This window comes from Oncorhynchus mykiss, unplaced genomic scaffold, assembly GCF_013265735.2.
Source record: "Oncorhynchus mykiss isolate Arlee unplaced genomic scaffold, USDA_OmykA_1.1 un_scaffold_358, whole genome shotgun sequence".
Classification (NCBI taxonomy): Eukaryota; Metazoa; Chordata; class Actinopteri; order Salmoniformes; family Salmonidae; genus Oncorhynchus; species Oncorhynchus mykiss.
In genome coordinates this window covers 68,995-91,384 of record NW_023493806.1, presented here as the reverse complement: position 1 = coordinate 91,384, position 22,390 = coordinate 68,995, and the positions used below count along the sequence as shown (strand labels likewise).

General features: G+C 39.4%; 24 non-coding genes across 24 annotated transcripts; all 24 read right to left on the bottom strand.

Moving 5' to 3' along the window:
- Window positions 1–145: 145 nt before the first annotated feature.
- On the bottom strand, window positions 146–361 carry LOC118952926. Its single transcript, XR_005043856.1, has one exon. It is a non-coding gene; the product is annotated as a small nucleolar RNA U3 (small nucleolar RNA).
- Window positions 362–1,148: 787 nt separating this feature from the next.
- Window positions 1,149–1,367, bottom strand: LOC118952892. The gene has a single exon (XR_005043822.1). It is a non-coding gene; the product is annotated as a small nucleolar RNA U3 (small nucleolar RNA).
- A 678-nt stretch (window positions 1,368–2,045) lies between these two features.
- Window positions 2,046–2,264, bottom strand: LOC118952891. Its single transcript, XR_005043821.1, has one exon. It is a non-coding gene; the product is annotated as a small nucleolar RNA U3 (small nucleolar RNA).
- A 678-nt stretch (window positions 2,265–2,942) lies between these two features.
- On the bottom strand, window positions 2,943–3,161 carry LOC118952890. The gene has a single exon (XR_005043820.1). It is a non-coding gene; the product is annotated as a small nucleolar RNA U3 (small nucleolar RNA).
- A 678-nt stretch (window positions 3,162–3,839) lies between these two features.
- On the bottom strand, window positions 3,840–4,055 carry LOC118952925. Its single transcript, XR_005043855.1, has one exon. It is a non-coding gene; the product is annotated as a small nucleolar RNA U3 (small nucleolar RNA).
- A 787-nt stretch (window positions 4,056–4,842) lies between these two features.
- LOC118952889 lies at window positions 4,843–5,061 on the bottom strand. The gene has a single exon (XR_005043819.1). It is a non-coding gene; the product is annotated as a small nucleolar RNA U3 (small nucleolar RNA).
- Window positions 5,062–5,739: 678 nt separating this feature from the next.
- LOC118952888 lies at window positions 5,740–5,958 on the bottom strand. The gene has a single exon (XR_005043818.1). It is a non-coding gene; the product is annotated as a small nucleolar RNA U3 (small nucleolar RNA).
- Window positions 5,959–6,636: 678 nt separating this feature from the next.
- On the bottom strand, window positions 6,637–6,852 carry LOC118952805. The gene has a single exon (XR_005043736.1). It is a non-coding gene; the product is annotated as a small nucleolar RNA U3 (small nucleolar RNA).
- Window positions 6,853–7,639: 787 nt separating this feature from the next.
- LOC118952887 lies at window positions 7,640–7,858 on the bottom strand. The gene has a single exon (XR_005043817.1). It is a non-coding gene; the product is annotated as a small nucleolar RNA U3 (small nucleolar RNA).
- Window positions 7,859–8,536: 678 nt separating this feature from the next.
- LOC118952885 lies at window positions 8,537–8,755 on the bottom strand. Its single transcript, XR_005043815.1, has one exon. It is a non-coding gene; the product is annotated as a small nucleolar RNA U3 (small nucleolar RNA).
- Window positions 8,756–9,433: 678 nt separating this feature from the next.
- Window positions 9,434–9,652, bottom strand: LOC118952900. Its single transcript, XR_005043830.1, has one exon. It is a non-coding gene; the product is annotated as a small nucleolar RNA U3 (small nucleolar RNA).
- Window positions 9,653–10,330: 678 nt separating this feature from the next.
- LOC118952804 lies at window positions 10,331–10,546 on the bottom strand. The gene has a single exon (XR_005043735.1). It is a non-coding gene; the product is annotated as a small nucleolar RNA U3 (small nucleolar RNA).
- A 787-nt stretch (window positions 10,547–11,333) lies between these two features.
- On the bottom strand, window positions 11,334–11,552 carry LOC118952899. Its single transcript, XR_005043829.1, has one exon. It is a non-coding gene; the product is annotated as a small nucleolar RNA U3 (small nucleolar RNA).
- A 678-nt stretch (window positions 11,553–12,230) lies between these two features.
- Window positions 12,231–12,446, bottom strand: LOC118952945. Its single transcript, XR_005043875.1, has one exon. It is a non-coding gene; the product is annotated as a small nucleolar RNA U3 (small nucleolar RNA).
- A 787-nt stretch (window positions 12,447–13,233) lies between these two features.
- LOC118952884 lies at window positions 13,234–13,452 on the bottom strand. The gene has a single exon (XR_005043814.1). It is a non-coding gene; the product is annotated as a small nucleolar RNA U3 (small nucleolar RNA).
- Window positions 13,453–14,130: 678 nt separating this feature from the next.
- LOC118952898 lies at window positions 14,131–14,349 on the bottom strand. Its single transcript, XR_005043828.1, has one exon. It is a non-coding gene; the product is annotated as a small nucleolar RNA U3 (small nucleolar RNA).
- Window positions 14,350–15,027: 678 nt separating this feature from the next.
- LOC118952883 lies at window positions 15,028–15,246 on the bottom strand. The gene has a single exon (XR_005043813.1). It is a non-coding gene; the product is annotated as a small nucleolar RNA U3 (small nucleolar RNA).
- Window positions 15,247–15,924: 678 nt separating this feature from the next.
- LOC118952944 lies at window positions 15,925–16,140 on the bottom strand. The gene has a single exon (XR_005043874.1). It is a non-coding gene; the product is annotated as a small nucleolar RNA U3 (small nucleolar RNA).
- A 787-nt stretch (window positions 16,141–16,927) lies between these two features.
- Window positions 16,928–17,146, bottom strand: LOC118952882. The gene has a single exon (XR_005043812.1). It is a non-coding gene; the product is annotated as a small nucleolar RNA U3 (small nucleolar RNA).
- Window positions 17,147–17,824: 678 nt separating this feature from the next.
- On the bottom strand, window positions 17,825–18,040 carry LOC118952943. The gene has a single exon (XR_005043873.1). It is a non-coding gene; the product is annotated as a small nucleolar RNA U3 (small nucleolar RNA).
- Window positions 18,041–18,827: 787 nt separating this feature from the next.
- Window positions 18,828–19,046, bottom strand: LOC118952881. Its single transcript, XR_005043811.1, has one exon. It is a non-coding gene; the product is annotated as a small nucleolar RNA U3 (small nucleolar RNA).
- Window positions 19,047–19,724: 678 nt separating this feature from the next.
- Window positions 19,725–19,940, bottom strand: LOC118952942. The gene has a single exon (XR_005043872.1). It is a non-coding gene; the product is annotated as a small nucleolar RNA U3 (small nucleolar RNA).
- A 787-nt stretch (window positions 19,941–20,727) lies between these two features.
- On the bottom strand, window positions 20,728–20,946 carry LOC118952880. The gene has a single exon (XR_005043810.1). It is a non-coding gene; the product is annotated as a small nucleolar RNA U3 (small nucleolar RNA).
- A 678-nt stretch (window positions 20,947–21,624) lies between these two features.
- LOC118952879 lies at window positions 21,625–21,843 on the bottom strand. Its single transcript, XR_005043809.1, has one exon. It is a non-coding gene; the product is annotated as a small nucleolar RNA U3 (small nucleolar RNA).
- Window positions 21,844–22,390: the final 547 nt, after the last annotated feature.

The following is a 22,390-nucleotide window of genomic DNA, read 5'->3' as shown; positions in this document are numbered from 1 at the left end:
ATAAGGGCTGGACATGGAGATCAACGAAAGCCAGAAAACGGAAAAGATTATTGCTGGGGTCTCAGGACTGATTCAAGAGGTTTTATTTTACTAACGATAAGGATTTGGGAGACATTTCAGTAGCTTTTATTGTACATGGTTATCATCCACTCAGAACATATTCCCTTCATCCACGTTCATTGAAGAACAAGGAACAGTCATCAAAGGTGGAAGAAAAATGAGCAAGGTCATTTCTAGCCACCAGATTCATGCTCTGAATGGGAATATCTTGAATCGTCATCATGGATAGCGAGATCTACCACTTTATACACACATTTCTCAAGTAACGCACTATAGAAATGATCCCTGAAAGTATAGTCTTGGTGCGTAAGTTGTTGTGATCAAGGTGGAGCATCTTGAAAAGAGCATTTGCACCAGCGGTTTGTGTTGCATTCTCAGCATCAACAGTTGTTGCAATCAAATTATGTTAATTATGGAGAATTGCTAGGTTTCTCAATTGAGAAAAATGGTCAGCGATGCTGGTTGCCAACAGGTAAAATATGACCTAATGTTGATGGACAGCCATCCATATTTCAAAGCCGGTTATTTGTGTTGAATTCTACCCCCTTTTAAACATTGTGTGTTTTAGCTATAGACGTATGGGTTGTACCATCAGATTCGTCTCTGTCTTCTGCATCCAGTGGTACCAAGAGTTAGTCTGTGTGATTAACGGGGGCTGAGATAGAGCTGTGTTTGTGAGACAAAGACGGATTCCGAAGGTGCCCAGGCCCGGGTCTTTTTTTTACAGAAACATCTGTAGAGTCAGAAAGGTTTGAATTACAAACTACTAAAAGCTATCTATGAAAAGCTGAGACTCTATCGAACATGCACATGTAACATGATTTGCTCTATGACGCTCACAAGCTACCAAAAAGTTGTTAGAAAGTACAAGGTTCTTCTACGTATGAAGGTCAAAGGTTGTCCTGAAAGGAACATTTTAAAACTCCTCATTTTGAAGCAAAATATAAGGGCTGGACATGGAGATCAACGAAAGCCAGAAAACGGAAAAGATTATTGCTGGGGTCTCAGGACTGATTCAAGAGGTTTTATTTTACTAACGATAAGGATTTGGGAGACATTTCAGTAGCTTTTATTGTACATGGTTATCATCCACTCAGAACATATTCCCTTCATCCACGTTCATTGAAGAACAAGGAACAGTCATCAAAGGTGGAAGAAAAATGAGCAAGGTCATTTCTAGCCACCAGATTCATGCTCTGAATGGGAATATCTTGAATCGTCATCATGGATAGCGAGATCTACCACTTTAGACACACATTTCTCAAGTAACATTAGCATCAACAGTTGTTGCAATCAAATTATGTTAATTATGGAGAATTGCTAGGTTTCTCAATTGAGAAAAATGGTCAGCGATGCTGGTTGCCAACAGGTAAAATATGACCTAATGTTGATGGACAGCCATCCATATTTCAAAGCCGGTTATTTGTGTTGAATTCTACCCCCTTTTAAACATTGTGTGTTTTAGCTATAGACGTATGGGTTGTACCATCAGATTCGTCTCTGTCTTCTGCATCCAGTGGTACCAAGAGTTAGTCTGTGTGATTAACGGGGGCTGAGATAGAGCTGTGTTTGTGAGACAAAGACGGATTCCGAAGGTGCCCAGGCCCGGGTCTTTTTTTTACAGAAACATCTGTAGAGTCAGAAAGGTTTGAATTACAAACTACTAAAAGCTATCTATGAAAAGCTGAGACTCTATCGAACATGCACATGTAACATGATTTGCTCTATGACGCTCACAAGCTACCAAAAAGTTGTTAGAAAGTACAAGGTTCTTCTATGTATGAAGGTCAAAGGTTGTCCTGAAAGGAACATTTTAAAACTCCTCATTTTGAAGCAAAATATAAGGGCTGGACATGGAGATCAACGAAAGCCAGAAAACGGAAAAGATTATTGCTGGGGTCTCAGGACTGATTCAAGAGGTTTTATTTTACTAACGATAAGGATTTGGGAGACATTTCAGTAGCTTTTATTGTACATGGTTATCATCCACTCAGAACATATTCCCTTCATCCACGTTCATTGAAGAACAAGGAACAGTCATCAAAGGTGGAAGAAAAATGAGCAAGGTCATTTCTAGCCACCAGATTCATGCTCTGAATGGGAATATCTTGAATCGTCATCATGGATAGCGAGATCTACCACTTTAGACACACATTTCTCAAGTAACATTAGCATCAACAGTTGTTGCAATCAAATTATGTTAATTATGGAGAATTGCTAGGTTTCTCAATTGAGAAAAATGGTCAGCGATGCTGGTTGCCAACAGGTAAAATATGACCTAATGTTGATGGACAGCCATCCATATTTCAAAGCCGGTTATTTGTGTTGAATTCTACCCCCTTTTAAACATTGTGTGTTTTAGCTATAGACGTATGGGTTGTACCATCAGATTCGTCTCTGTCTTCTGCATCCAGTGGTACCAAGAGTTAGTCTGTGTGATTAACGGGGGCTGAGATAGAGCTGTGTTTGTGAGACAAAGACGGATTCCGAAGGTGCCCAGGCCCGGGTCTTTTTTTTACAGAAACATCTGTAGAGTCAGAAAGGTTTGAATTACAAACTACTAAAAGCTATCTATGAAAAGCTGAGACTCTATCGAACATGCACATGTAACATGATTTGCTCTATGACGCTCACAAGCTACCAAAAAGTTGTTAGAAAGTACAAGGTTCTTCTACGTATGAAGGTCAAAGGTTGTCCTGAAAGGAACATTTTAAAACTCCTCATTTTGAAGCAAAATATAAGGGCTGGACATGGAGATCAACGAAAGCCAGAAAACGGAAAAGATTATTGCTGGGGTCTCAGGACTGATTCAAGAGGTTTTATTTTACTAACGATAAGGATTTGGGAGACATTTCAGTAGCTTTTATTGTACATGGTTATCATCCACTCAGAACATATTCCCTTCATCCACGTTCATTGAAGAACAAGGAACAGTCATCAAAGGTGGAAGAAAAATGAGCAAGGTCATTTCTAGCCACCAGATTCATGCTCTGAATGGGAATATCTTGAATCGTCATCATGGATAGCGAGATCTACCACTTTAGACACACATTTCTCAAGTAACATTAGCATCAACAGTTGTTGCAATCAAATTATGTTAATTATGGAGAATTGCTAGGTTTCTCAATTGAGAAAAATGGTCAGCGATGCTGGTTGCCAACAGGTAAAATATGACCTAATGTTGATGGACAGCCATCCATATTTCAAAGCCGGTTATTTGTGTTGAATTCTACCCCCTTTTAAACATTGTGTGTTTTAGCTATAGACGTATGGGTTGTACCATCAGATTCGTCTCTGTCTTCTGCATCCAGTGGTACCAAGAGTTAGTCTGTGTGATTAACGGGGGCTGAGATAGAGCTGTGTTGTTGAGACAAAGACGGATTCCGAAGGTGCCCAGGCCCGGGTCTTTTTTTTACAGAAACATCTGTAGAGTCAGAAAGGTTTGAATTACAAACTACTAAAAGCTATCTATGAAAAGCTGAGACTCTATCGAACATGCACATGTAACATGATTTGCTCTATGACGCTCACAAGCTACCAAAAAGTTGTTAGAAAGTACAAGGTTCTTCTACGTATGAAGGTCAAAGGTTGTCCTGAAAGGAACATTTTAAAACTCCTCATTTTGAAGCAAAATATAAGGGCTGGACATGGAGATCAACGAAAGCCAGAAAACGGAAAAGATTATTGCTGGGGTCTCAGGACTGATTCAAGAGGTTTTATTTTACTAACGATAAGGATTTGGGAGACATTTCAGTAGCTTTTATTGTACATGGTTATCATCCACTCAGAACATATTCCCTTCATCCACGTTCATTGAAGAACAAGGAACAGTCATCAAAGGTGGAAGAAAAATGAGCAAGGTCATTTCTAGCCACCAGATTCATGCTCTGAATGGGAATATCTTGAATCGTCATCATGGATAGCGAGATCTACCACTTTATACACACATTTCTCAAGTAACGCACTATAGAAATGATCCCTGAAAGTATAGTCTTGGTGCGTAAGTTGTTGTGATCAAGGTGGAGCATCTTGAAAAGAGCATTTGCACCAGCGGTTTGTGTTGCATTCTCAGCATCAACAGTTGTTGCAATCAAATTATGTTAATTATGGAGAATTGCTAGGTTTCTCAATTGAGAAAAATGGTCAGCGATGCTGGTTGCCAACAGGTAAAATATGACCTAATGTTGATGGACAGCCATCCATATTTCAAAGCCGGTTATTTGTGTTGAATTCTACCCCCTTTTAAACATTGTGTGTTTTAGCTATAGACGTATGGGTTGTACCATCAGATTCGTCTCTGTCTTCTGCATCCAGTGGTACCAAGAGTTAGTCTGTGTGATTAACGGGGGCTGAGATAGAGCTGTGTTTGTGAGACAAAGACGGATTCCGAAGGTGCCCAGGCCCGGGTCTTTTTTTTACAGAAACATCTGTAGAGTCAGAAAGGTTTGAATTACAAACTACTAAAAGCTATCTATGAAAAGCTGAGACTCTATCGAACATGCACATGTAACATGATTTGCTCTATGACGCTCACAAGCTACCAAAAAGTTGTTAGAAAGTACAAGGTTCTTCTACGTATGAAGGTCAAAGGTTGTCCTGAAAGGAACATTTTAAAACTCCTCATTTTGAAGCAAAATATAAGGGCTGGACATGGAGATCAACGAAAGCCAGAAAACGGAAAAGATTATTGCTGGGGTCTCAGGACTGATTCAAGAGGTTTTATTTTACTAACGATAAGGATTTGGGAGACATTTCAGTAGCTTTTATTGTACATGGTTATCATCCACTCAGAACATATTCCCTTCATCCACGTTCATTGAAGAACAAGGAACAGTCATCAAAGGTGGAAGAAAAATGAGCAAGGTCATTTCTAGCCACCAGATTCATGCTCTGAATGGGAATATCTTGAATCGTCATCATGGATAGCGAGATCTACCACTTTAGACACACATTTCTCAAGTAACATTAGCATCAACAGTTGTTGCAATCAAATTATGTTAATTATGGAGAATTGCTAGGTTTCTCAATTGAGAAAAATGGTCAGCGATGCTGGTTGCCAACAGGTAAAATATGACCTAATGTTGATGGACAGCCATCCATATTTCAAAGCCGGTTATTTGTGTTGAATTCTACCCCCTTTTAAACATTGTGTGTTTTAGCTATAGACGTATGGGTTGTACCATCAGATTCGTCTCTGTCTTCTGCATCCAGTGGTACCAAGAGTTAGTCTGTGTGATTAACGGGGGCTGAGATAGAGCTGTGTTTGTGAGACAAAGACGGATTCCGAAGGTGCCCAGGCCCGGGTCTTTTTTTTACAGAAACATCTGTAGAGTCAGAAAGGTTTGAATTACAAACTACTAAAAGCTATCTATGAAAAGCTGAGACTCTATCGAACATGCACATGTAACATGATTTGCTCTATGACGCTCACAAGCTACCAAAAAGTTGTTAGAAAGTACAAGGTTCTTCTACGTATGAAGGTCAAAGGTTGTCCTGAAAGGAACATTTTAAAACTCCTCATTTTGAAGCAAAATATAAGGGCTGGACATGGAGATCAACGAAAGCCAGAAAACGGAAAAGATTATTGCTGGGGTCTCAGGACTGATTCAAGAGGTTTTATTTTACTAACGATAAGGATTTGGGAGACATTTCAGTAGCTTTTATTGTACATGGTTATCATCCACTCAGAACATATTCCCTTCATCCACGTTCATTGAAGAACAAGGAACAGTCATCAAAGGTGGAAGAAAAATGAGCAAGGTCATTTCTAGCCACCAGATTCATGCTCTGAATGGGAATATCTTGAATCGTCATCATGGATAGCGAGATCTACCACTTTAGACACACATTTCTCAAGTAACATTAGCATCAACAGTTGTTGCAATCAAATTATGTTAATTATGGAGAATTGCTAGGTTTCTCAATTGAGAAAAATGGTCAGCGATGCTGGTTGCCAACAGGTAAAATATGACCTAATGTTGATGGACAGCCATCCATATTTCAAAGCCGGTTATTTGTGTTGAATTCTACCCCCTTTTAAACATTGTGTGTTTTAGCTATAGACGTATGGGTTGTACCATCAGATTCGTCTCTGTCTTCTGCATCCAGTGGTACCAAGAGTTAGTCTGTGTGATTAACGGGGGCTGAGATAGAGCTGTGTTTGTGAGACAAAGACGGATTCCGAAGGTGCCCAGGCCCGGGTCTTTTTTTTAAAGAAACATCTGTAGAGTCAGAAAGGTTTGAATTACAAACTACTAAAAGCTATCTATGAAAAGCTGAGACTCTATCGAACATGCACATGTAACATGTTTTGCTCTATGACGCTCACAAGCTACCAAAACGTTGTTAGAAAGTACAAGGTTCTTCTACGTATGAAGGTCAAAGGTTGTCCTGAAAGGAAAATTTTAAAACTCCTCATTTTGAAGCAAAATATAAGGGCTGGACATGGAGATCAACGAAAGCCAGAAAACGGAAAAGATTATTGCTGGGGTCTCAGGACTGATTCAAGAGGTTTTATTTTACTAACGATAAGGATTTGGGAGACATTTCAGTAGCTTTTATTGTACATGGTTATCATCCACTCAGAACATATTCCCTTCATCCACATTCATTGAAGAACAAGGAACAGTCATCAAAGGTGGAAGAAAAATGAGCAAGGTCATTTCTAGCCACCAGATTCATGCTCTGAATGGGAATATCTTGAATCGTCATCATGGATAGCGAGATCTACCACTTTATACACACATTTCTCAAGTAACGCACTATAGAAATGATCCCTGAAAGTATAGTCTTGGTGCGTAAGTTGTTGTGATCAAGGTGGAGCATCTTGAAAAGAGCATTTGCACCAGCGGTTTGTGTTGCATTCTCAGCATCAACAGTTGTTGCAATCAAATTATGTTAATTATGGAGAATTGCTAGGTTTCTCAATTGAGAAAAATGGTCAGCGATGCTGGTTGCCAACAGGTAAAATATGACCTAATGTTGATGGACAGCCATCCATATTTCAAAGCCGGTTATTTGTGTTGAATTCTACCCCCTTTTAAACATTGTGTGTTTTAGCTATAGACGTATGGGTTGTACCATCAGATTCGTCTCTGTCTTCTGCATCCAGTGGTACCAAGAGTTAGTCTGTGTGATTAACGGGGGCTGAGATAGAGCTGTGTTTGTGAGACAAAGACGGATTCCGAAGGTGCCCAGGCCCGGGTCTTTTTTTTACAGAAACATCTGTAGAGTCAGAAAGGTTTGAATTACAAACTACTAAAAGCTATCTATGAAAAGCTGAGACTCTATCGAACATGCACATGTAACATGATTTGCTCTATGACGCTCACAAGCTACCAAAAAGTTGTTAGAAAGTACAAGGTTCTTCTACGTATGAAGGTCAAAGGTTGTCCTGAAAGGAACATTTTAAAACTCCTCATTTTGAAGCAAAATATAAGGGCTGGACATGGAGATCAACGAAAGCCAGAAAACGGAAAAGATTATTGCTGGGGTCTCAGGACTGATTCAAGAGGTTTTATTTTACTAACGATAAGGATTTGGGAGACATTTCAGTAGCTTTTATTGTACATGGTTATCATCCACTCAGAACATATTCCCTTCATCCACGTTCATTGAAGAACAAGGAACAGTCATCAAAGGTGGAAGAAAAATGAGCAAGGTCATTTCTAGCCACCAGATTCATGCTCTGAATGGGAATATCTTGAATCGTCATCATGGATAGCGAGATCTACCACTTTAGACACACATTTCTCAAGTAACATTAGCATCAACAGTTGTTGCAATCAAATTATGTTAATTATGGAGAATTGCTAGGTTTCTCAATTGAGAAAAATGGTCAGCGATGCTGGTTGCCAACAGGTAAAATATGACCTAATGTTGATGGACAGCCATCCATATTTCAAAGCCGGTTATTTGTGTTGAATTCTACCCCCTTTTAAACATTGTGTGTTTTAGCTATAGACGTATGGGTTGTACCATCAGATTCGTCTCTGTCTTCTGCATCCAGTGGTAACAAGAGTTAGTCTGTGTGATTAACGGGGGCTGAGATAGAGCTGTGTTTGTGAGACAAAGACGGATTCAGAAGGTGCCCAGGCCCGGGTCTTTTTTTTAAAGAAACATCTGTAGAGTCAGAAAGGTTTGAATTACAAACTACTAAAAGCTATCTATGAAAAGCTGAGACTCTATCGAACATGCACATGTAACATGATTTGCTCTATGACGCTCACAAGCTACCAAAAAGTTGTTAGAAAGTACAAGGTTCTTCTACGTATGAAGGTCAAAGGTTGTCCTGAAAGTAACATTTTAAAACTCCTCATTTTGAAGCAAAATATAAGGGCTGGACATGGAGATCAACGAAAGCCAGAAAACGGAAAAGATTATTGCTGGGGTCTCAGGACTGATTCAAGAGGTTTTATTTTACTAACGATAAGGATTTGGGAGACATTTCAGTAGCTTTTATTGTACATGGTTATCATCCACTCAGAACATATTCCCTTCATCCACGTTCATTGAAGAACAAGGAACAGTCATCAAAGGTGGAAGAAAAATGAGCAAGGTCATTTCTAGCCACCAGATTCATGCTCTGAATGGGAATATCTTGAATCGTCATCATGGATAGCGAGATCTACCACTTTAGACACACATTTCTCAAGTAACATTAGCATCAACAGTTGTTGCAATCAAATTATGTTAATTATGGAGAATTGCTAGGTTTCTCAATTGAGAAAAATGGTCAGCGATGCTGGTTGCCAACAGGTAAAATATGACCTAATGTTGATGGACAGCCATCCATATTTCAAAGCCGGTTATTTGTGTTGAATTCTACCCCCTTTTAAACATTGTGTGTTTTAGCTATAGACGTATGGGTTGTACCATCAGATTCGTCTCTGTCTTCTGCATCCAGTGGTACCAAGAGTTAGTCTGTGTGATTAACGGGGGCTGAGATAGAGCTGTGTTTGTGAGACAAAGACGGATTCCGAAGGTGCCCAGGCCCGGGTCTTTTTTTTACAGAAACATCTGTAGAGTCAGAAAGGTTTGAATTACAAACTACTAAAAGCTATCTATGAAAAGCTGAGACTCTATCGAACATGCACATGTAACATGATTTGCTCTATGACGCTCACAAGCTACCAAAAAGTTGTTAGAAAGTACAAGGTTCTTCTACGTATGAAGGTCAAAGGTTGTCCTGAAAGGAAAATTTTAAAACTCCTCATTTTGAAGCAAAATGTAAGGGCTGGACATGGAGATCAACGAAAGCCAGAAAACGGAAAAGATTATTGCTGGGGTCTCAGGACTGATTCAAGAGGTTTTATTTTACTAACGATAAGGATTTGGGAGACATTTCAGTAGCTTTTATTGTACATGGTTATCATCCACTCAGAACATATTCCCTTCATCCACATTCATTGAAGAACAAGGAACAGTCATCAAAGGTGGAAGAAAAATGAGCAAGGTCATTTCTAGCCACCAGATTCATGCTCTGAATGGGAATATCTTGAATCGTCATCATGGATAGCGAGATCTACCACTTTAGACACACATTTCTCAAGTAACATTAGCATCAACAGTTGTTGCAATCAAATTATGTTAATTATGGAGAATTGCTAGGTTTCTCAATTGAGAAAAATGGTCAGCGATGCTGGTTGCCAACAGGTAAAATATGACCTAATGTTGATGGACAGCCATCCATATTTCAAAGCCGGTTATTTGTGTTGAATTCTACCCCCTTTTAAACATTGTGTGTTTTAGCTATAGACGTATGGGTTGTACCATCAGATTCGTCTCTGTCTTCTGCATCCAGTGGTACCAAGAGTTAGTCTGTGTGATTAACGGGGGCTGAGATAGAGCTGTGTTTGTGAGACAAAGACGGATTCCGAAGGTGCCCAGGCCCGGGTCTTTTTTTTAAAGAAACATCTGTAGAGTCAGAAAGGTTTGAATTACAAACTACTAAAAGCTATCTATGAAAAGCTGAGACTCTATCGAACATGCACATGTAACATGTTTTGCTCTATGACGCTCACAAGCTACCAAAACGTTGTTAGAAAGTACAAGGTTCTTCTACGTATGAAGGTCAAAGGTTGTCCTGAAAGGAAAATTTTAAAACTCCTCATTTTGAAGCAAAATATAAGGGCTGGACATGGAGATCAACGAAAGCCAGAAAACGGAAAAGATTATCGCTGGGGTCTCAGGACTGATTCAAGAGGTTTTATTTTACTAACGATAAGGATTTGGGAGACATTTCAGTAGCTTTTATTGTACATGGTTATCATCCACTCAGAACATATTCCCTTCATCCACATTCATTGAAGAACAAGGAACAGTCATCAAAGGTGGAAGAAAAATGAGCAAGGTCATTTCTAGCCACCAGATTCATGCTCTGAATGGGAATATCTTGAATCGTCATCATGGATAGCGAGATCTACCACTTTATACACACATTTCTCAAGTAACGCACTATAGAAATGATCCCTGAAAGTATAGTCTTGGTGCGTAAGTTGTTGTGATCAAGGTGGAGCATCTTGAAAAGAGCATTTGCACCAGCGGTTTGTGTTGCATTCTCAGCATCAACAGTTGTTGCAATCAAATTATGTTAATTATGGAGAATTGCTAGGTTTCTCAATTGAGAAAAATGGTCAGCGATGCTGGTTGCCAACAGGTAAAATATGACCTAATGTTGATGGACAGCCATCCATATTTCAAAGCCGGTTATTTGTGTTGAATTCTACCCCCTTTTAAACATTGTGTGTTTTAGCTATAGACGTATGGGTTGTACCATCAGATTCGTCTCTGTCTTCTGCATCCAGTGGTACCAAGAGTTAGTCTGTGTGATTAACGGGGGCTGAGATAGAGCTGTGTTTGTGAGACAAAGACGGATTCCGAAGGTGCCCAGGCCCGGGTCTTTTTTTTACAGAAACATCTGTAGAGTCAGAAAGGTTTGAATTACAAACTACTAAAAGCTATCTATGAAAAGCTGAGACTCTATCGAACATGCACATGTAACATGATTTGCTCTATGACGCTCACAAGCTACCAAAAAGTTGTTAGAAAGTACAAGGTTCTTCTACGTATGAAGGTCAAAGGTTGTCCTGAAAGGAAAATTTTAAAACTCCTCATTTTGAAGCAAAATGTAAGGGCTGGACATGGAGATCAACGAAAGCCAGAAAACGGAAAAGATTATTGCTGGGGTCTCAGGACTGATTCAAGAGGTTTTATTTTACTAACGATAAGGATTTGGGAGACATTTCAGTAGCTTTTATTGTACATGGTTATCATCCACTCAGAACATATTCCCTTCATCCACATTCATTGAAGAACAAGGAACAGTCATCAAAGGTGGAAGAAAAATGAGCAAGGTCATTTCTAGCCACCAGATTCATGCTCTGAATGGGAATATCTTGAATCGTCATCATGGATAGCGAGATCTACCACTTTAGACACACATTTCTCAAGTAACATTAGCATCAACAGTTGTTGCAATCAAATTATGTTAATTATGGAGAATTGCTAGGTTTCTCAATTGAGAAAAATGGTCAGCGATGCTGGTTGCCAACAGGTAAAATATGACCTAATGTTGATGGACAGCCATCCATATTTCAAAGCCGGTTATTTGTGTTGAATTCTACCCCCTTTTAAACATTGTGTGTTTTAGCTATAGACGTATGGGTTGTACCATCAGATTCGTCTCTGTCTTCTGCATCCAGTGGTACCAAGAGTTAGTCTGTGTGATTAACGGGGGCTGAGATAGAGCTGTGTTTGTGAGACAAAGACGGATTCCGAAGGTGCCCAGGCCCGGGTCTTTTTTTTAAAGAAACATCTGTAGAGTCAGAAAGGTTTGAATTACAAACTACTAAAAGCTATCTATGAAAAGCTGAGACTCTATCGAACATGCACATGTAACATGTTTTGCTCTATGACGCTCACAAGCTACCAAAACGTTGTTAGAAAGTACAAGGTTCTTCTACGTATGAAGGTCAAAGGTTGTCCTGAAAGGAAAATTTTAAAACTCCTCATTTTGAAGCAAAATATAAGGGCTGGACATGGAGATCAACGAAAGCCAGAAAACGGAAAAGATTATCGCTGGGGTCTCAGGACTGATTCAAGAGGTTTTATTTTACTAACGATAAGGATTTGGGAGACATTTCAGTAGCTTTTATTGTACATGGTTATCATCCACTCAGAACATATTCCCTTCATCCACATTCATTGAAGAACAAGGAACAGTCATCAAAGGTGGAAGAAAAATGAGCAAGGTCATTTCTAGCCACCAGATTCATGCTCTGAATGGGAATATCTTGAATCGTCATCATGGATAGCGAGATCTACCACTTTATACACACATTTCTCAAGTAACGCACTATAGAAATGATCCCTGAAAGTATAGTCTTGGTGCGTAAGTTGTTGTGATCAAGGTGGAGCATCTTGAAAAGAGCATTTGCACCAGCGGTTTGTGTTGCATTCTCAGCATCAACAGTTGTTGCAATCAAATTATGTTAATTATGGAGAATTGCTAGGTTTCTCAATTGAGAAAAATGGTCAGCGATGCTGGTTGCCAACAGGTAAAATATGACCTAATGTTGATGGACAGCCATCCATATTTCAAAGCCGGTTATTTGTGTTGAATTCTACCCCCTTTTAAACATTGTGTGTTTTAGCTATAGACGTATGGGTTGTACCATCAGATTCGTCTCTGTCTTCTGCATCCAGTGGTACCAAGAGTTAGTCTGTGTGATTAACGGGGGCTGAGATAGAGCTGTGTTTGTGAGACAAAGACGGATTCCGAAGGTGCCCAGGCCCGGGTCTTTTTTTTACAGAAACATCTGTAGAGTCAGAAAGGTTTGAATTACAAACTACTAAAAGCTATCTATGAAAAGCTGAGACTCTATCGAACATGCACATGTAACATGATTTGCTCTATGACGCTCACAAGCTACCAAAAAGTTGTTAGAAAGTACAAGGTTCTTCTACGTATGAAGGTCAAAGGTTGTCCTGAAAGGAACATTTTAAAACTCCTCATTTTGAAGCAAAATATAAGGGCTGGACATGGAGATACACGAAAGCCAGAAAACGGAAAAGATTATTGCTGGGGTCTCAGGACTGATTCAAGAGGTTTTATTTTACTAACGATAAGGATTTGGGAGACATTTCAGTAGCTTTTATTGTACATGGTTATCATCCACTCAGAACATATTCCCTTCATCCACGTTCATTGAAGAACAAGGAACAGTCATCAAAGGTGGAAGAAAAATGAGCAAGGTCATTTCTAGCCACCAGATTCATGCTCTGAATGGGAATATCTTGAATCGTCATCATGGATAGCGAGATCTACCACTTTAGACACACATTTCTCAAGTAACATTAGCATCAACAGTTGTTGCAATCAAATTATGTTAATTATGGAGAATTGCTAGGTTTCTCAATTGAGAAAAATGGTCAGCGATGCTGGTTGCCAACAGGTAAAATATGACCTAATGTTGATGGACAGCCATCCATATTTCAAAGCCGGTTATTTGTGTTGAATTCTACCCCCTTTTAAACATTGTGTGTTTTAGCTATAGACGTATGGGTTGTACCATCAGATTCGTCTCTGTCTTCTGCATCCAGTGGTACCAAGAGTTAGTCTGTGTGATTAACGGGGGCTGAGATAGAGCTGTGTTTGTGAGACAAAGACGGATTCCGAAGGTGCCCAGGCCCGGGTCTTTTTTTTACAGAAACATCTGTAGAGTCAGAAAGGTTTGAATTACAAACTACTAAAAGCTATCTATGAAAAGCTGAGACTCTATCGAACATGCACATGTAACATGATTTGCTCTATGACGCTCACAAGCTACCAAAAAGTTGTTAGAAAGTACAAGGTTCTTCTACGTATGAAGGTCAAAGGTTGTCCTGAAAGGAAAATTTTAAAACTCCTCATTTTGAAGCAAAATATAAGGGCTGGACATGGAGATCAACGAAAGCCAGAAAACGGAAAAGATTATTGCTGGGGTCTCAGGACTGATTCAAGAGGTTTTATTTTACTAACGATAAGGATTTGGGAGACATTTCAGTAGCTTTTATTGTACATGGTTATCATCCACTCAGAACATATTCCCTTCATCCACATTCATTGAAGAACAAGGAACAGTCATCAAAGGTGGAAGAAAAATGAGCAAGGTCATTTCTAGCCACCAGATTCATGCTCTGAATGGGAATATCTTGAATCGTCATCATGGATAGCGAGATCTACCACTTTAGACACACATTTCTCAAGTAACATTAGCATCAACAGTTGTTGCAATCAAATTATGTTAATTATGGAGAATTGCTAGGTTTCTCAATTGAGAAAAATGGTCAGCGATGCTGGTTGCCAACAGGTAAAATATGACCTAATGTTGATGGACAGCCATCCATATTTCAAAGCCGGTTATTTGTGTTGAATTCTACCCCCTTTTAAACATTGTGTGTTTTAGCTATAGACGTATGGGTTGTACCATCAGATTCGTCTCTGTCTTCTGCATCCAGTGGTACCAAGAGTTAGTCTGTGTGATTAACGGGGGCTGAGATAGAGCTGTGTTTGTGAGACAAAGACGGATTCCGAAGGTGCCCAGGCCCGGGTCTTTTTTTTACAGAAACATCTGTAGAGTCAGAAAGGTTTGAATTACAAACTACTAAAAGCTATCTATGAAAAGCTGAGACTCTATCGAACATGCACATGTAACATGATTTGCTCTATGACGCTCACAAGCTACCAAAAAGTTGTTAGAAAGTACAAGGTTCTTCTACGTATGAAGGTCAAAGGTTGTCCTGAAAGGAACATTTTAAAACTCCTCATTTTGAAGCAAAATATAAGGGCTGGACATGGAGATCAACGAAAGCCAGAAAACGGAAAAGATTATTGCTGGGGTCTCAGGACTGATTCAAGAGGTTTTATTTTACTAACGATAAGGATTTGGGAGACATTTCAGTAGCTTTTATTGTACATGGTTATCATCCACTCAGAACATATTCCCTTCATCCACGTTCATTGAAGAACAAGGAACAGTCATCAAAGGTGGAAGAAAAATGAGCAAGGTCATTTCTAGCCACCAGATTCATGCTCTGAATGGGAATATCTTGAATCGTCATCATGGATAGCGAGATCTACCACTTTAGACACACATTTCTCAAGTAACATTAGCATCAACAGTTGTTGCAATCAAATTATGTTAATTATGGAGAATTGCTAGGTTTCTCAATTGAGAAAAATGGTCAGCGATGCTGGTTGCCAACAGGTAAAATATGACCTAATGTTGATGGACAGCCATCCATATTTCAAAGCCGGTTATTTGTGTTGAATTCTACCCCCTTTTAAACATTGTGTGTTTTAGCTATAGACGTATGGGTTGTACCATCAGATTCGTCTCTGTCTTCTGCATCCAGTGGTACCAAGAGTTAGTCTGTGTGATTAACGGGGGCTGAGATAGAGCTGTGTTTGTGAGACAAAGACGGATTCCGAAGGTGCCCAGGCCCGGGTCTTTTTTTTACAGAAACATCTGTAGAGTCAGAAAGGTTTGAATTACAAACTACTAAAAGCTATCTATGAAAAGCTGAGACTCTATCGAACATGCACATGTAACATGATTTGCTCTATGACGCTCACAAGCTACCAAAAAGTTGTTAGAAAGTACAAGGTTCTTCTACGTATGAAGGTCAAAGGTTGTCCTGAAAGGAAAATTTTAAAACTCCTCATTTTGAAGCAAAATATAAGGGCTGGACATGGAGATCAACGAAAGCCAGAAAACGGAAAAGATTATTGCTGGGGTCTCAGGACTGATTCAAGAGGTTTTATTTTACTAACGATAAGGATTTGGGAGACATTTCAGTAGCTTTTATTGTACATGGTTATCATCCACTCAGAACATATTCCCTTCATCCACATTCATTGAAGAACAAGGAACAGTCATCAAAGGTGGAAGAAAAATGAGCAAGGTCATTTCTAGCCACCAGATTCATGCTCTGAATGGGAATATCTTGAATCGTCATCATGGATAGCGAGATCTACCACTTTATACACACATTTCTCAAGTAACGCACTATAGAAATGATCCCTGAAAGTATAGTCTTGGTGCGTAAGTTGTTGTGATCAAGGTGGAGCATCTTGAAAAGAGCATTTGCACCAGCGGTTTGTGTTGCATTCTCAGCATCAACAGTTGTTGCAATCAAATTATGTTAATTATGGAGAATTGCTAGGTTTCTCAATTGAGAAAAATGGTCAGCGATGCTGGTTGCCAACAGGTAAAATATGACCTAATGTTGATGGACAGCCATCCATATTTCAAAGCCGGTTATTTGTGTTGAATTCTACCCCCTTTTAAACATTGTGTGTTTTAGCTATAGACGTATGGGTTGTACCATCAGATTCGTCTCTGTCTTCTGCATCCAGTGGTACCAAGAGTTAGTCTGTGTGATTAACGGGGGCTGAGATAGAGCTGTGTTTGTGAGACAAAGACGGATTCCGAAGGTGCCCAGGCCCGGGTCTTTTTTTTACAGAAACATCTGTAGAGTCAGAAAGGTTTGAATTACAAACTACTAAAAGCTATCTATGAAAAGCTGAGACTCTATCGAACATGCACATGTAACATGATTTGCTCTATGACGCTCACAAGCTACCAAAAAGTTGTTAGAAAGTACAAGGTTCTTCTACGTATGAAGGTCAAAGGTTGTCCTGAAAGGAACATTTTAAAACTCCTCATTTTGAAGCAAAATATAAGGGCTGGACATGGAGATCAACGAAAGCCAGAAAACGGAAAAGATTATTGCTGGGGTCTCAGGACTGATTCAAGAGGTTTTATTTTACTAACGATAAGGATTTGGGAGACATTTCAGTAGCTTTTATTGTACATGGTTATCATCCACTCAGAACATATTCCCTTCATCCACGTTCATTGAAGAACAAGGAACAGTCATCAAAGGTGGAAGAAAAATGAGCAAGGTCATTTCTAGCCACCAGATTCATGCTCTGAATGGGAATATCTTGAATCGTCATCATGGATAGCGAGATCTACCACTTTAGACACACATTTCTCAAGTAACATTAGCATCAACAGTTGTTGCAATCAAATTATGTTAATTATGGAGAATTGCTAGGTTTCTCAATTGAGAAAAATGGTCAGCGATGCTGGTTGCCAACAGGTAAAATATGACCTAATGTTGATGGACAGCCATCCATATTTCAAAGCCGGTTATTTGTGTTGAATTCTACCCCCTTTTAAACATTGTGTGTTTTAGCTATAGACGTATGGGTTGTACCATCAGATTCGTCTCTGTCTTCTGCATCCAGTGGTACCAAGAGTTAGTCTGTGTGATTAACGGGGGCTGAGATAGAGCTGTGTTTGTGAGACAAAGACGGATTCCGAAGGTGCCCAGGCCCGGGTCTTTTTTTTAAAGAAACATCTGTAGAGTCAGAAAGGTTTGAATTACAAACTACTAAAAGCTATCTATGAAAAGCTGAGACTCTATCGAACATGCACATGTAACATGTTTTGCTCTATGACGCTCACAAGCTACCAAAACGTTGTTAGAAAGTACAAGGTTCTTCTACGTATGAAGGTCAAAGGTTGTCCTGAAAGGAAAATTTTAAAACTCCTCATTTTGAAGCAAAATATAAGGGCTGGACATGGAGATCAACGAAAGCCAGAAAACGGAAAAGATTATTGCTGGGGTCTCAGGACTGATTCAAGAGGTTTTATTTTACTAACGATAAGGATTTGGGAGACATTTCAGTAGCTTTTATTGTACATGGTTATCATCCACTCAGAACATATTCCCTTCATCCACATTCATTGAAGAACAAGGAACAGTCATCAAAGGTGGAAGAAAAATGAGCAAGGTCATTTCTAGCCACCAGATTCATGCTCTGAATGGGAATATCTTGAATCGTCATCATGGATAGCGAGATCTACCACTTTATACACACATTTCTCAAGTAACGCACTATAGAAATGATCCCTGAAAGTATAGTCTTGGTGCGTAAGTTGTTGTGATCAAGGTGGAGCATCTTGAAAAGAGCATTTGCACCAGCGGTTTGTGTTGCATTCTCAGCATCAACAGTTGTTGCAATCAAATTATGTTAATTATGGAGAATTGCTAGGTTTCTCAATTGAGAAAAATGGTCAGCGATGCTGGTTGCCAACAGGTAAAATATGACCTAATGTTGATGGACAGCCATCCATATTTCAAAGCCGGTTATTTGTGTTGAATTCTACCCCCTTTTAAACATTGTGTGTTTTAGCTATAGACGTATGGGTTGTACCATCAGATTCGTCTCTGTCTTCTGCATCCAGTGGTACCAAGAGTTAGTCTGTGTGATTAACGGGGGCTGAGATAGAGCTGTGTTTGTGAGACAAAGACGGATTCCGAAGGTGCCCAGGCCCGGGTCTTTTTTTTACAGAAACATCTGTAGAGTCAGAAAGGTTTGAATTACAAACTACTAAAAGCTATCTATGAAAAGCTGAGACTCTATCGAACATGCACATGTAACATGATTTGCTCTATGACGCTCACAAGCTACCAAAAAGTTGTTAGAAAGTACAAGGTTCTTCTACGTATGAAGGTCAAAGGTTGTCCTGAAAGGAACATTTTAAAACTCCTCATTTTGAAGCAAAATATAAGGGCTGGACATGGAGATCAACGAAAGCCAGAAAACGGAAAAGATTATTGCTGGGGTCTCAGGACTGATTCAAGAGGTTTTATTTTACTAACGATAAGGATTTGGGAGACATTTCAGTAGCTTTTATTGTACATGGTTATCATCCACTCAGAACATATTCCCTTCATCCACGTTCATTGAAGAACAAGGAACAGTCATCAAAGGTGGAAGAAAAATGAGCAAGGTCATTTCTAGCCACCAGATTCATGCTCTGAATGGGAATATCTTGAATCGTCATCATGGATAGCGAGATCTACCACTTTAGACACACATTTCTCAAGTAACATTAGCATCAACAGTTGTTGCAATCAAATTATGTTAATTATGGAGAATTGCTAGGTTTCTCAATTGAGAAAAATGGTCAGCGATGCTGGTTGCCAACAGGTAAAATATGACCTAATGTTGATGGACAGCCATCCATATTTCAAAGCCGGTTATTTGTGTTGAATTCTACCCCCTTTTAAACATTGTGTGTTTTAGCTATAGACGTATGGGTTGTACCATCAGATTCGTCTCTGTCTTCTGCATCCAGTGGTACCAAGAGTTAGTCTGTGTGATTAACGGGGGCTGAGATAGAGCTGTGTTTGTGAGACAAAGACGGATTCCGAAGGTGCCCAGGCCCGGGTCTTTTTTTTACAGAAACATCTGTAGAGTCAGAAAGGTTTGAATTACAAACTACTAAAAGCTATCTATGAAAAGCTGAGACTCTATCGAACATGCACATGTAACATGATTTGCTCTATGACGCTCACAAGCTACCAAAAAGTTGTTAGAAAGTACAAGGTTCTTCTACGTATGAAGGTCAAAGGTTGTCCTGAAAGGAAAATTTTAAAACTCCTCATTTTGAAGCAAAATATAAGGGCTGGACATGGAGATCAACGAAAGCCAGAAAACGGAAAAGATTATTGCTGGGGTCTCAGGACTGATTCAAGAGGTTTTATTTTACTAACGATAAGGATTTGGGAGACATTTCAGTAGCTTTTATTGTACATGGTTATCATCCACTCAGAACATATTCCCTTCATCCACATTCATTGAAGAACAAGGAACAGTCATCAAAGGTGGAAGAAAAATGAGCAAGGTCATTTCTAGCCACCAGATTCATGCTCTGAATGGGAATATCTTGAATCGTCATCATGGATAGCGAGATCTACCACTTTATACACACATTTCTCAAGTAACGCACTATAGAAATGATCCCTGAAAGTATAGTCTTGGTGCGTAAGTTGTTGTGATCAAGGTGGAGCATCTTGAAAAGAGCATTTGCACCAGCGGTTTGTGTTGCATTCTCAGCATCAACAGTTGTTGCAATCAAATTATGTTAATTATGGAGAATTGCTAGGTTTCTCAATTGAGAAAAATGGTCAGCGATGCTGGTTGCCAACAGGTAAAATATGACCTAATGTTGATGGACAGCCATCCATATTTCAAAGCCGGTTATTTGTGTTGAATTCTACCCCCTTTTAAACATTGTGTGTTTTAGCTATAGACGTATGGGTTGTACCATCAGATTCGTCTCTGTCTTCTGCATCCAGTGGTACCAAGAGTTAGTCTGTGTGATTAACGGGGGCTGAGATAGAGCTGTGTTTGTGAGACAAAGACGGATTCCGAAGGTGCCCAGGCCCGGGTCTTTTTTTTACAGAAACATCTGTAGAGTCAGAAAGGTTTGAATTACAAACTACTAAAAGCTATCTATGAAAAGCTGAGACTCTATCGAACATGCACATGTAACATGATTTGCTCTATGACGCTCACAAGCTACCAAAAAGTTGTTAGAAAGTACAAGGTTCTTCTACGTATGAAGGTCAAAGGTTGTCCTGAAAGGAACATTTTAAAACTCCTCATTTTGAAGCAAAATATAAGGGCTGGACATGGAGATCAACGAAAGCCAGAAAACGGAAAAGATTATTGCTGGGGTCTCAGGACTGATTCAAGAGGTTTTATTTTACTAACGATAAGGATTTGGGAGACATTTCAGTAGCTTTTATTGTACATGGTTATCATCCACTCAGAACATATTCCCTTCATCCACGTTCATTGAAGAACAAGGAACAGTCATCAAAGGTGGAAGAAAAATGAGCAAGGTCATTTCTAGCCACCAGATTCATGCTCTGAATGGGAATATCTTGAATCGTCATCATGGATAGCGAGATCTACCACTTTAGACACACATTTCTCAAGTAACATTAGCATCAACAGTTGTTGCAATCAAATTATGTTAATTATGGAGAATTGCTAGGTTTCTCAATTGAGAAAAATGGTCAGCGATGCTGGTTGCCAACAGGTAAAATATGACCTAATGTTGATGGACAGCCATCCATATTTCAAAGCCGGTTATTTGTGTTGAATTCTACCCCCTTTTAAACATTGTGTGTTTTAGCTATAGACGTATGGGTTGTACCATCAGATTCGTCTCTGTCTTCTGCATCCAGTGGTACCAAGAGTTAGTCTGTGTGATTAACGGGGGCTGAGATAGAGCTGTGTTTGTGAGACAAAGACGGATTCCGAAGGTGCCCAGGCCCGGGTCTTTTTTTTAAAGAAACATCTGTAGAGTCAGAAAGGTTTGAATTACAAACTACTAAAAGCTATCTATGAAAAGCTGAGACTCTATCGAACATGCACATGTAACATGATTTGCTCTATGACGCTCACAAGCTACCAAAAAGTTGTTAGAAAGTACAAGGTTCTTCTACGTATGAAGGTCAAAGGTTGTCCTGAAAGGAACATTTTAAAACTCCTCATTTTGAAGCAAAATATAAGGGCTGGACATGGAGATCAACGAAAGCCAGAAAACGGAAAAGATTATTGCTGGGGTCTCAGGACTGATTCAAGAGGTTTTATTTTACTAACGATAAGGATTTGGGAGACATTTCAGTAGCTTTTATTGTACATGGTTATCATCCACTCAGAACATATTCCCTTCATCCACGTTCATTGAAGAACAAGGAACAGTCATCAAAGGTGGAAGAAAAATGAGCAAGGTCATTTCTAGCCACCAGATTCATGCTCTGAATGGGAATATCTTGAATCGTCATCATGGATAGCGAGATCTACCACTTTAGACACACATTTCTCAAGTAACATTAGCATCAACAGTTGTTGCAATCAAATTATGTTAATTATGGAGAATTGCTAGGTTTCTCAATTGAGAAAAATGGTCAGCGATGCTGGTTGCCAACAGGTAAAATATGACCTAATGTTGATGGACAGCCATCCATATTTCAAAGCCGGTTATTTGTGTTGAATTCTACCCCCTTTTAAACATTGTGTGTTTTAGCTATAGACGTATGGGTTGTACCATCAGATTCGTCTCTGTCTTCTGCATCCAGTGGTACCAAGAGTTAGTCTGTGTGATTAACGGGGGCTGAGATAGAGCTGTGTTTGTGAGACAAAGACGGATTCCGAAGGTGCCCAGGCCCGGGTCTTTTTTTTAAAGAAACATCTGTAGAGTCAGAAAGGTTTGAATTACAAACTACTAAAAGCTATCTATGAAAAGCTGAGACTCTATCGAACATGCACATGTAACATGTTTTGCTCTATGACGCTCACAAGCTACCAAAACGTTGTTAGAAAGTACAAGGTTCTTCTACGTATGAAGGTCAAAGGTTGTCCTGAAAGGAAAATTTTAAAACTCCTCATTTTGAAGCAAAATATAAGGGCTGGACA